Raw genomic sequence first — 10,748 nt, 5'->3', positions numbered from 1 at the left:
CATGATCTAACACAATATATTACAAATAAGATAAGTATGCAATAAAAAAGCAAGAAAATAAAGCACTGTTAAGATAAGAGACAAAATAATTATCTGAAACAGAATCAGGGAGTGTGCTAGGCTACATATCTGGCGCTTCGGCCAGACGGGTCATGCTGTGCTTTCTGTTCCTAAAACACACAGATAGGAAGGTACTGACATCAGGCCAGGCCTTGAGATATGGTCTCATGACCCCTTCCCAGCACACAGGCCTTCTTTCTCAGAAGGCCCGGAAGTCTCATTCCAAATTTGGGAGACAAAGGACTGGATAAAGTATAAATAAAGAGAGTTTCCTCCATATTGGGGGGCCCAGAATTTGAAAGACACATTTTTCTCTGGGCCTCCACAGAATTTAATAATAAAATGTAACTCCTGTAGTAGTCTGGGCTGCAGTTCAGCCTCTACTTCGGCAGGGTGCTGTAACTGTAGTCTGCTGGCCAGCTTAATAAAGGCTCTTAAATTTAAATTCTGAGTTGGTGGTCTATCTCGCTGAATGAACCCATAACAGGGAGAAGCCAGATATTGGAATGATCTGACAGGGAATTTAATATATCTGTGGCAAATAAGTTAAAGGCTTAAGTGAGAAAAATATGGATGACATATATTAACAGATGGGGAATTTCAGCAGAAATATGGGAACATAAGAAAAAATCAAACAGAAAATCTAGAAATAAAAAATATAGTAAGAGAGCTGAAGAATGCCTTTGACAGGATCATTTTAGATTCAACACAGCCAAGAAAAGAATGAGGGAGCTTGAAGGTAGGGTAATATAAATTACTCCAAGTGAAAGAGAAGAAAAAAGTGTGTGAATAAAACCCAGAACAGAGAGCATCCAGAAGCTGTCAGAAAATAACAAATGGTTTAACATATGTGTAACTAGAATCCCAGAAGGAGGAAATACAATTAAAGAAACAGAAGAAACATGTAAAGATAGGTGAGCCAAAAATTTTCAGAAAACAATGAAAAATATAAATTGGAGATACAAGAAGCTCAGAAATCACAAATATGACAAACATCTCCCCCCACCAATCATGCTTAAATGCATCATACTCATACCGCTGAAAACTAAAAACAAAATCTTGAAGGCAGCAAGAGAAAAAAGAAACGCACATGGAGAGGCAAAGATAAGAATTACAGCAGACAAATTAAGAAACTATTGGCACTCTGATTAGGGAGGCAAAATGCAAATCATTTACTCTTAAGTGTGCTTAGTTTAGGGAAGATGGGATTTACTAGGTAGCTCCAAATTGCCCTTTAATCATCTCAGTTTCCCTGTTCTACTTATCCTGGCTTACTGGCATGTGTCATTTATGTAACTTCCTTTCAACATTTCTCTTTACAAACATTACCATTCCTCACAAACCTTACAACTTTCAGAAGCCACTTTTTCCTTCAAAGTGACACCAAAACCATAATTTCTTTCCAATTAGAACTCTTAACCCTTAGAAACCTTAATCTTTAGGTGACATGTAAGTAGTTAACATTCCTTAGATTAGCAATATATTCTTAACAACTTTGAGATTTTAAAGTCAATTATTATTACCCAAGGCATTATCTTGACAAATTTTGTAACGGATTACTCACGGGTTTATTCTTCTTTACAAAGTGGGAGTGCCCCCCCACCCCCCCCCCCCCCCCCCCAAACACACACTGCTATTTTACAGCCTGCTGGAGAGTACTTCTGCAAATCTGCTCCTCCCAGTATTAGAAGCAAAAATCTGGGAATTGTACAACCCTGGGACCTGGAGTCAACCTTGGATTCTCATTCAAGAACTGCCCACCATCATGGAAACACTAACCTTGTTGCCCAAGCAATGGAGTCCCACCCTAGCCTGCATTGCTTACTCCCCCATGCCTGTAATCCCTACTTTGCCATGTCAAACTAAGTCCCCCAAAATATAGAAAACAAGCAAAGTAAATCAGTAACCAAAGTTACATTACAGACACACAAACAAAAATATCACTAGCTAAGAGTTTCTAGTGGCTGATGCCCTGAGAGGGAAAGCAGGAAGAGTCCCCCAGATTAGGAATTCTTGTCAGCTGCTGAGACGTTCCTGCATCTCTGCCATGTGTTCAGCCTCGCCACATAACTGGGCTTTCCCCAAAGTGAGACATGCCCCATCTTTAAACAAATTAAATCAAACAACAAAGAGACACATAACATCAACAGAAATACTCTTATACAGGTGCACATGACCCACAGACATCACAGAATGCCCTGTACAGAAACACCACTGAAGCAGAGCAATGTCTCCTGTCCGTGCTTTGGGGACTGCCTTTCCCCAGAACCTCAGCATTCTCCCAATGGACTATTGAGGGAAGCCATTCCCTAGGCCTAGAATTTTTGTTTCTCATCCTCAGAAAGTCCTTTGTGATGATGTACTCAACCTCCCATGCTGGTATTTCTCGCATTGTGCTCAATTCCCCCCATGTTGGAGATTTCTTGCACTCCCCGAGAGTCCCTTGTGACTATGTGCTCAACCTCCCATAAGGGAGCTTTCCCGAACTATGCTCAATCCCGCTGAAAACTAAAAACAAAATCTTGAAGGCAGCAAGAGAAAAAAGAAACGCACACGGAGAGGCAAAGATAAGAGACACATAACATCAACTCTTGCACTCTCTGAGATCCGCTTCGTCCCTCTCTAGCCACTTCCTTCATGGGAGAATGGAACTGCAGATAAGAACTCCTTGCTTGCTTCATGTCCAAGACACATCCCAGTCACATATACCTGACCTCCAAGGATACCCAATCACCAAAGTAGTACTAAGTCCAATTCACCTTGGCTCATGCATGAGGTTACCTGATTGCCATGATTCTTGCTTGCTTGGGCCCTTACCGCACTGCTGGCTAACTCTTGATCCTGAGCTCATAGTCAGCCTGGGAGGTAATAGCTCTGCACACCTCCACAGGAGAGGGGTCCAATTGCCCCCCATAACAACAAACAGAATCCTGGACGAGCCCCCAGATTGTTAGAAATAAGGTGAACCCCCCAAATCAGGGGTCCTGGTAGAACACAAAGCATACTTGGGAGCCAGACAGCAAGGCAAATATCTTTACTTCTGCAGACGGGTACGTAACAATACAGAGTCTGGCAGCACATACCTATTTTAAACATTTTATGTAATTCTATTTTATTTTCTTTCTTAGCATATTAATTATACTTTTGTTTATAGCTTTATTGAGGTATGATTAATATACTACCTTTTTAAGAACTTTTCTTTGTGGTTGCCCTACAGTTTGTAATATACATTTACAACTAATCAAGTCTACTTTCAAGTAACACTATACCATGTCACAGTAAGGTATTATTTTTCCTCTGGCTTCTTTTCTTTTTTTTTTCTTTATCTTTGATTTTCTACAGTTTGATTATGACATGACGAGTAGTTTTTTTTTGGTATTTACGCTGCTTGTCTGTTGTTGTTGTTAATCCTCACCAGAGGATATTTTTTCATTGATTTTTAGGAAGAGTGAGAGAGGAAAAGACAGAGAGAAATATCAATGTGAGAGAAACACATCCATTGGTTGCCTCCTGCACGCTCCCGGACCAGGGCCTGGGCCATGGAGGAACCTGCAACCACGGTACATGCCCTTGACTGGAATCAAATCCAGGACCTTTTGGTCTGCAGGCCGACACTATCCACTGAACCAAACCAGCTAGGGTGAAATATTTTCTTTTTTTAATTTTTATTTTATTTTATTGATTTTTAGAGAAAGAGAGGGATGGAGGGAGAGGGTAAGAGAGACAGAGAGAGACAGAGACAGAGCGAGAGAGAGAGAGAGAGTGGTGAGGAACATCAATTGGCTGCCTCCTGCACATGCCTAGATTGAAGATCGAACCCACAACCTGGGTATGTGCTCTGACTGGGAATCAAAGCCATGGCCTTTTGGTGTACAGGACAAGGCTCCAACCAACTGAGCCACACCAGCCAGGGCTCTACTGAAATAATTTCAAACTCTCTGTTTCTTCCTTGTCTGTGTCTAGTATTCTGATAAGCTTATCAAAGGTATTCATTTATGTTACAATATTATTTTATTTTCAGCATTTTCTTTTGATTTTTTGAGTTTCTATCTCCCTGCTTACATTACTCACTGATTCTTGCATGTTGTCTACTTTTTTCATTAGGGCTCTTAGCATAGTAATCATAGTCTTTTTAAAATTATGGTTTCATAATTCCAAAATTATGGTTTCATATTCCTGCCATATCAGGGTCTAATTTTGATGCTTGCTGTGTCTATTTAAATTGTGTTTTTTCCTTTTAGTATGCCTATTAAAAGGAGGACATAATGTACTGAGTAAAGGAACTCTGGTGAGTAGGTATTTAGTAATATAAGTAGGAAGGTGTGGAGAGAGTGGAAGCATTTTATAGTTCTATGACTGATCTCAACTCTTTTGGTGAACCCATGTCCCCAGACTGTCAACTTCACCAATTTCTCAGGTTTTCCCCCTGAGTGGGAGAGGTTGGCTAGAGGAGGCTGGAGTTGGGTATTTCCCTTTCCCCAGAATGGTTTGGTTTTAATAATATCTCAGGTTGCTATGCTCTCATAAAATAGTTTCTCCTAAGGGTAGGACTTATTAAGGATAGAATGCTCTGGCCTAATTCAAAAATGGGTTCTTTTTCTCTACACCTGCTGAATCCATGAGAAGATTTTTCTGTGATCCTCACTGTGGAAATTGGTAGAGTTCCTGAAAGTAAAAGGCATAAAAGTGTAGAAGCCTTCTGATGACTAGGATCCCCTGGAGTTTTAATCTCTCAAGCTTATCCACACTAAGTCTCAACAATTTGATAATCGCAGTTCAAGTGTTTTTAATATTTTATCCCAGTACTCATTTCCACAGAGGTGGGTTTCTCCTCCAATAAGTTGTGATTCTATCTACCTGTCTCTCCAATTTATGGTAAAGAGTTTTGCCCTGTGACCTCATTTTTCTGATGGATCTATAAAAGAGTTGATTTTTCAGTAAGTTCAGTTATTTTTTACTCGTTGTTAGGATGGAATGTCAACTTCTAAGCTCCTTATATGCTGGACTGGAAACCAAAAGTCTGAAACATATTTTCAGATAAATAAAAGCTGACCATTCACCACAAACAGATCTGCCCTATAAAAACTTTGATTCCCCGTCAGGGTTCCTGGGTTGCAGGCTCGATCCCCAGTGAGGGGCGTGCAGGAGGCAGCCAACCAATGAATCTCTCTCATCAACGATCTCTCTCTCTCTCTCTCTCTCCCCACCCTTCTCTGAAATCAATAAAAATCTATTTCTAAAAATAAAATATAAATCAAAAGAAAGCTGCAGTGGCTATATTAATATCAGACAAATAGAATTCAAGACAAGAAATATTACCAGGTATAAGATGTACATTACATGATAATAAAGGGGCAAATTAACCAAGAATACATAACAATCCTAATTATGTATGCACCTAACAAAAGTTTTAAAACACATGAAGCCAAAACTGACATAGAAACAGAAAGATCCATAATTATAGTTAGACTTCAACACTCAATAATTGATAGAACAAATAGAAAATAAGGATATAGAAAATCTAAATAATACTATCAACTAACTTTACCTGGTTGACATTTATATTTATAGTACATTCAACCCAACAACAGCAAAATACACATTTCCAAGTCTACATGAAACATTCACCAGGTATACCATATTTTTTGCCATAAACCAATTATCAAGCACACTTAAGACCAAAATCCTAAGAACTATGTTCTCTGACCATAAAAGAATAAAATTAGAATTAAAAAGAAACAAACAAAAGAATGATATCTGGAAACCCCCAAAACATTTGGTAATTAAAACAACATAGTCCTAAATAACTCCTGCGTCAAAGTGGAAGTCATAAAGGAAATGAGAAAGTATTTTTAATTGAGTTTCAATGAAAACACAATATACCAAAAGTTATGTGATAACCTTGACCAACTCATCAAGGTTTACATCAACAAGTCATGTTGATGTCATGTGCCTCTAAACTGATTCAACAAGAAGTTCACATTCTTTTCTAAAACCTTTACCTTTAGTTTCATCATAAGAAAACATCAGACTAACCTAAGTTGGTGGCACATAAAATATATGATCGGTACTCTTTAAAATTGTTAAAGCTATTGAAAACAAGGAAAAAATATATGAAAAGACATGATGACTAAAGATACTGTGTATCTTGGATTAGATCCTGGTGCAGAAAAAGGACATTAGTAGAAAAGTTGCTGAAATCTAAAAAAAGTCTGGATCTTAAGGCAATAATACACCAATGTTAATTTCTTAGTTTTACAAAACTATAGCATGGTTGTGTAAGTTGTCAGCAGTAGGAGAAGGTGGATGAGGGTGGCAGCTCTACCTAGTACATAGAAACAAGCACAGGGAGGCTGCCAAAATGAGGATACATAGAAATAGGCCCCAAATGAAAGAACAGAACAAAACTCCAAAAAATGAACTAAATAAAATGGAGACAAGCAATTGACTAGATGCAGAGTTCAAAGCCATGGTTATAAGGATGCTCAGTGAACTTAAGAAGAACATCAACAGCATAAAAAAGACCAGTCAGAAATGAAGGTCACTAGTACAATAACTGAAATGAAGAATTATTTATAGTGAATCAACAGTAGAGTTAGATGAGAATCAAATCAGCAATCTATATATATAAAAGCCTAATATGCTAAGTGTCTGACCAAGTGGTTGACTGACCGGTCGCTATGACATGCACTGACCACCAGGGGGCAGATGCTCCAACCGGTAGGTTAGCTTGCTGCTGGGGTCTGGCTGATTGGGACTAGGTGAGATGGCCCTGATAGGCCCCAATCACTGGCCAGGCAGAGGGACCCCACCCATACACAAATTTGTGCAGTAGGCCTCTAGTTTAAATATAAGAAAGCAAAAAGCACCAATCAGAATAGCAAAAAAAAAAAAAAAAAAAAAAAAAAAAGAAAGAAGAACCCAAGAAAAGGAGGATAGCGTAAGGAGCCTCTGGGACAACTTCAAGTGTACCAATATTTGCATGATGGGGTGCTGGAAGAAGAGAGTGCAAGAAATTGAAAAACTATTTGAAAAAATAATGACGCAAAACTTCCCTAACCTGGTGAAGGAAGTAAACATACAAGTCCAGGAAGCGCAGTCTCAAACAAAATGACCCCAGAGAGGCCCACACCAAGACACATCATAATTAAAATGCAAAAGGCTAAAGACAAAGAAAGAAACTTAAAAGCAGCAAGAGAAAAGCAGTTAATTACCGTGAGGGAGTGCCCTTAACACTGTCAGCTGATTTCTCAACAAAAACTTTGGAAGCCAAAGAAACCAAGATGGCGGCATAGGTAAACACCTGAAATTGCTGCCTCGCACAACCACTTCAAAAGTACAACTAAAAGACAAAACGGACATCATTCATAACCACAGGAAGGCTGGCTGAGTGGAAATTCTACAACTAGAAGGAAAGAGAAAAGCACACTGAGACTCAGAGGAGGTGCGAAAGTAAAGTGCAGAGGTACGGAGGCGCATGCACAAAGGGCTGGCAACTGAGGACGTGCCTGTCTTTTTCAATCTGGAGGGAGACACAAGCTCCTGACTGCTCTGAACTCCAGTTCCAGGTGAGTCTCTAAAGACCCAGACTCATACCGGGAGAAACTGGACTGTCTGGCAGCAGGCGGAACTCGAGGGCGGCTTTCTCTCAGAGGTGCTTGCAGCGATTACCAGGACACTGAGACCCGGGACCTCTTAGGGCAGGACTGAGGATCAGCCATAGCTGTTTGCTCTGTCCTGTTGATTCCCTGAGACCCCGCCCCACCCAAGCTGTGGGCAGAGGCTTTTGCATATGAATGACCTGGCCCTTTGCAATCTAAAATTACCTAACAAACTGCAGCTGGGTCAGAGAGACCCACAACATCCAAAAGAAGGCCCAAGGCCCCACAGCAGCTTGCATTGCTTCACAGCTGGGCCTCATCTGGGAACCTCCAAATCCCAAACAAAGAAGAGGAATCTGCAGATCTCTCGCCATAGCTCCTGCTGGGTAGCCTCAGGCAGAGGCTAAATTAGCACCTCCTTAGATCCAAGTGCCAGTGTACCCAGTGGTCAGAGTGAGACCATCCAGATTACAACTCCTCAGATCCACAAGGGAAACACTCAGGGGGCAGACTCAGTGAGCACCAAAGCCCCACTGAAGCAAGTCTTGCCCCAGAAGGGTGTCTCCAGCACAGAAGCTCTCCCACCATAGACACAGCTGATTCTCACAGCAAATTGGCCTGGAGGTCAATTCCTCCCAGTGATAACCACAACAATCAAGGCTTAACTACAACAGGACTGTGCACAAAGCCCACAAAGGGGTGCACCAAGAGTGTCCACCTCAGGTAATTGGGGAGGCTGAGCCACTGAGCCCTATAGGACACCTAGCACAGAAAGCTACTCTATCAACACAGGGAAGCAGCCAAAATGCGGAGACAAAGAAAAAGGTCACAAATGACAGAAATGGAGGAAAGCAAACTACTGGATATAGAGTTCAAAACCACGGTTATAAGGTTTTTCAAGAATTTTCTAGAAACTGCCAATAAATTTAGTAAGACCCTCAATAAGTCTAGTGAGACCCTTGAGGATATGAAAAAGGGCCAACTAGAAATTAAGCATACACTGACTGAAATAAAGAATATTATACAGAGATCCAACAGCAGACTAGAGGATCGCAAGAATCAAGTCAAAGATTTGAAGTACGAAGAAGTAAAAAACATCCAACTGGAAAAGCAAAAAGAAAAAAGAATCCAAAAATATGAAGATAGTGTAAGGAACCTCTGGGACAACTTCAAGGAACCAACATCTGAATTATGGGGGTGCCAGAAGAAGAGGGAGAGCAAGATATTGAAAACCTATTTGAAGAAATAATGACAGAAAACTTCTCCTACCTGGTCAAAGAAATAGACTTACAAGTCCAGGAAGCGCAGAGAACCCCAAACAAAAGGAATCCAAAGAGGACCACACCAAGACACATCATAATTAAAATGCCAAGAGCAAAAGACAAAGAGAGGATCTTAAAAGCAGCAAGAGAAAAACAGTTACCTACAAGGGAGTATCCATACGATTGTCAGGTGATTTCTCAACAGAAACTATGCAGGCCAGGAGGGAGTGGCAAGAAATATTCAAAGTGATGAGTAGCAAGAACCTACAACCAAGATTACTTTATCCAGCAAAGCTATCATTCAGAATTGAAGGTCAGATAAAGAGCTTCACAGACAAGAAAAAGCTAAAGGAGTTCATCACCACCAAACCAGTATTATATAAAATGCTGAATGGTATTCTTTAAGAAGAGGAGGAAGAAGAAAAAGGTAAAGATAAAAATTATGAACAACAAATACATATCTATCAACAAGTGAATCTAAAAATCAAGTGAATAAAAAATCTGATGAACAGAATAAACTGGTGAATATAATAGAATCAGGGGCATAGAAAGGAAGTGGACTGACAACTCTCGGGGGTAAGAGGGTGTGGGGGTGTGGGAAGAGACTGGACAAAAATCGTACACCTATGGATGAGGACAGTGGTGGGGGGGGGGGGGGGTAAGGGCAGAGTGTGGGGTGGGAACCGGGTGGAGGGGAGCTATGGGGAGAAAAAGAGGAACAACTGTAATAATCTGAACAATAAAGATTTTTTTAAAAAACCCCACACAACTTTGGAAGCCAGAAGGGATTGGCAAGAAACATTCAAAGTGGTGAAAAGCAAGGACACAACCAAGATTACCCAGCAAAGCTATCATTTAGAATCAAAGGACAGATCAAGAGCTTCCCAGACAAGAAAAGGCTAAAGAAGTTCATCACCACTTGAACCAGTATTAAAGAATTGTTAAAGGGTCTTTTTTAAGAAGGAAAAAAAATTAAAAATGTGAACAATAAAATGGTAATAAATAAAATGGTATCTATCAACAACTAAATTTTAAAAACAAAATAAACGAACAAGCAAAACAGAAACAGACTCATAAACACAGAGAGCATTTTGACGGTTGCCCAATAGGGGGTAGGGATGCGGGGATGGGTAAAAAAGATGAAGGGATTAAGAAGTACAAGTTGGTTGTTAACAGAATAGTTATGGGGATGTAAAGTACAGCATAGGAATATAGTCAATAATAATCTAATAACTATGTATGGAATCAGATGGATGTGGGATTTATTGGGATGATCACTTAGTAAGTTATGTAATGTCTAATCACTGGGGTGTACACCTGAAACTGATATAATATATATGTCAACTGTAATTGAAAAATAAAAATGATTTAAAAATGAAAATAAGTAAATGGAGCATGTGCCCTTTTGAATATGGCTTGTTTTGCATAGACTAATGAATTTGATATTTATCCATGTTGTATCAGGAGTTTGTTTCTTTTATTAACGAATTACTAATACTTTATTGTAAGGCTGTACCATCATTTATATATTCATTCACTAGTTTTAGGACATATACATCGTTTCCAGTTTTTAATGATTATGAATAAAGCCACTATAAACATTTGCATGCAGGTTTTTATCTGAACATAATTTTTATCTCTTAGGAAAATACCAATAAGCAGGATTATTGGGTCATATAATTGTGTTGTATTTTTTTTTTAAACTGCCCAAACTTTTCAAAATGATTTTACATTCCTGCAAGCAACATATGAGAATTCTAGTTCCTCTACATCCTTGCCAGCACTTGTTATCATTTTATTTTTTATTTAAGCCATTATAGGTGTA

The sequence above is a fragment of the Myotis yumanensis genome, unplaced genomic scaffold, assembly GCF_028538775.1.
Source record: "Myotis yumanensis isolate MYYU_CA2020_CCGP unplaced genomic scaffold, mMyoYum1.0.hap1 SCAF_5, whole genome shotgun sequence".
Lineage (NCBI taxonomy): Eukaryota > Metazoa > Chordata > Mammalia > Chiroptera > Vespertilionidae > Myotis > Myotis yumanensis.
Note: the sequence above shows the minus strand (reverse complement) of the source record.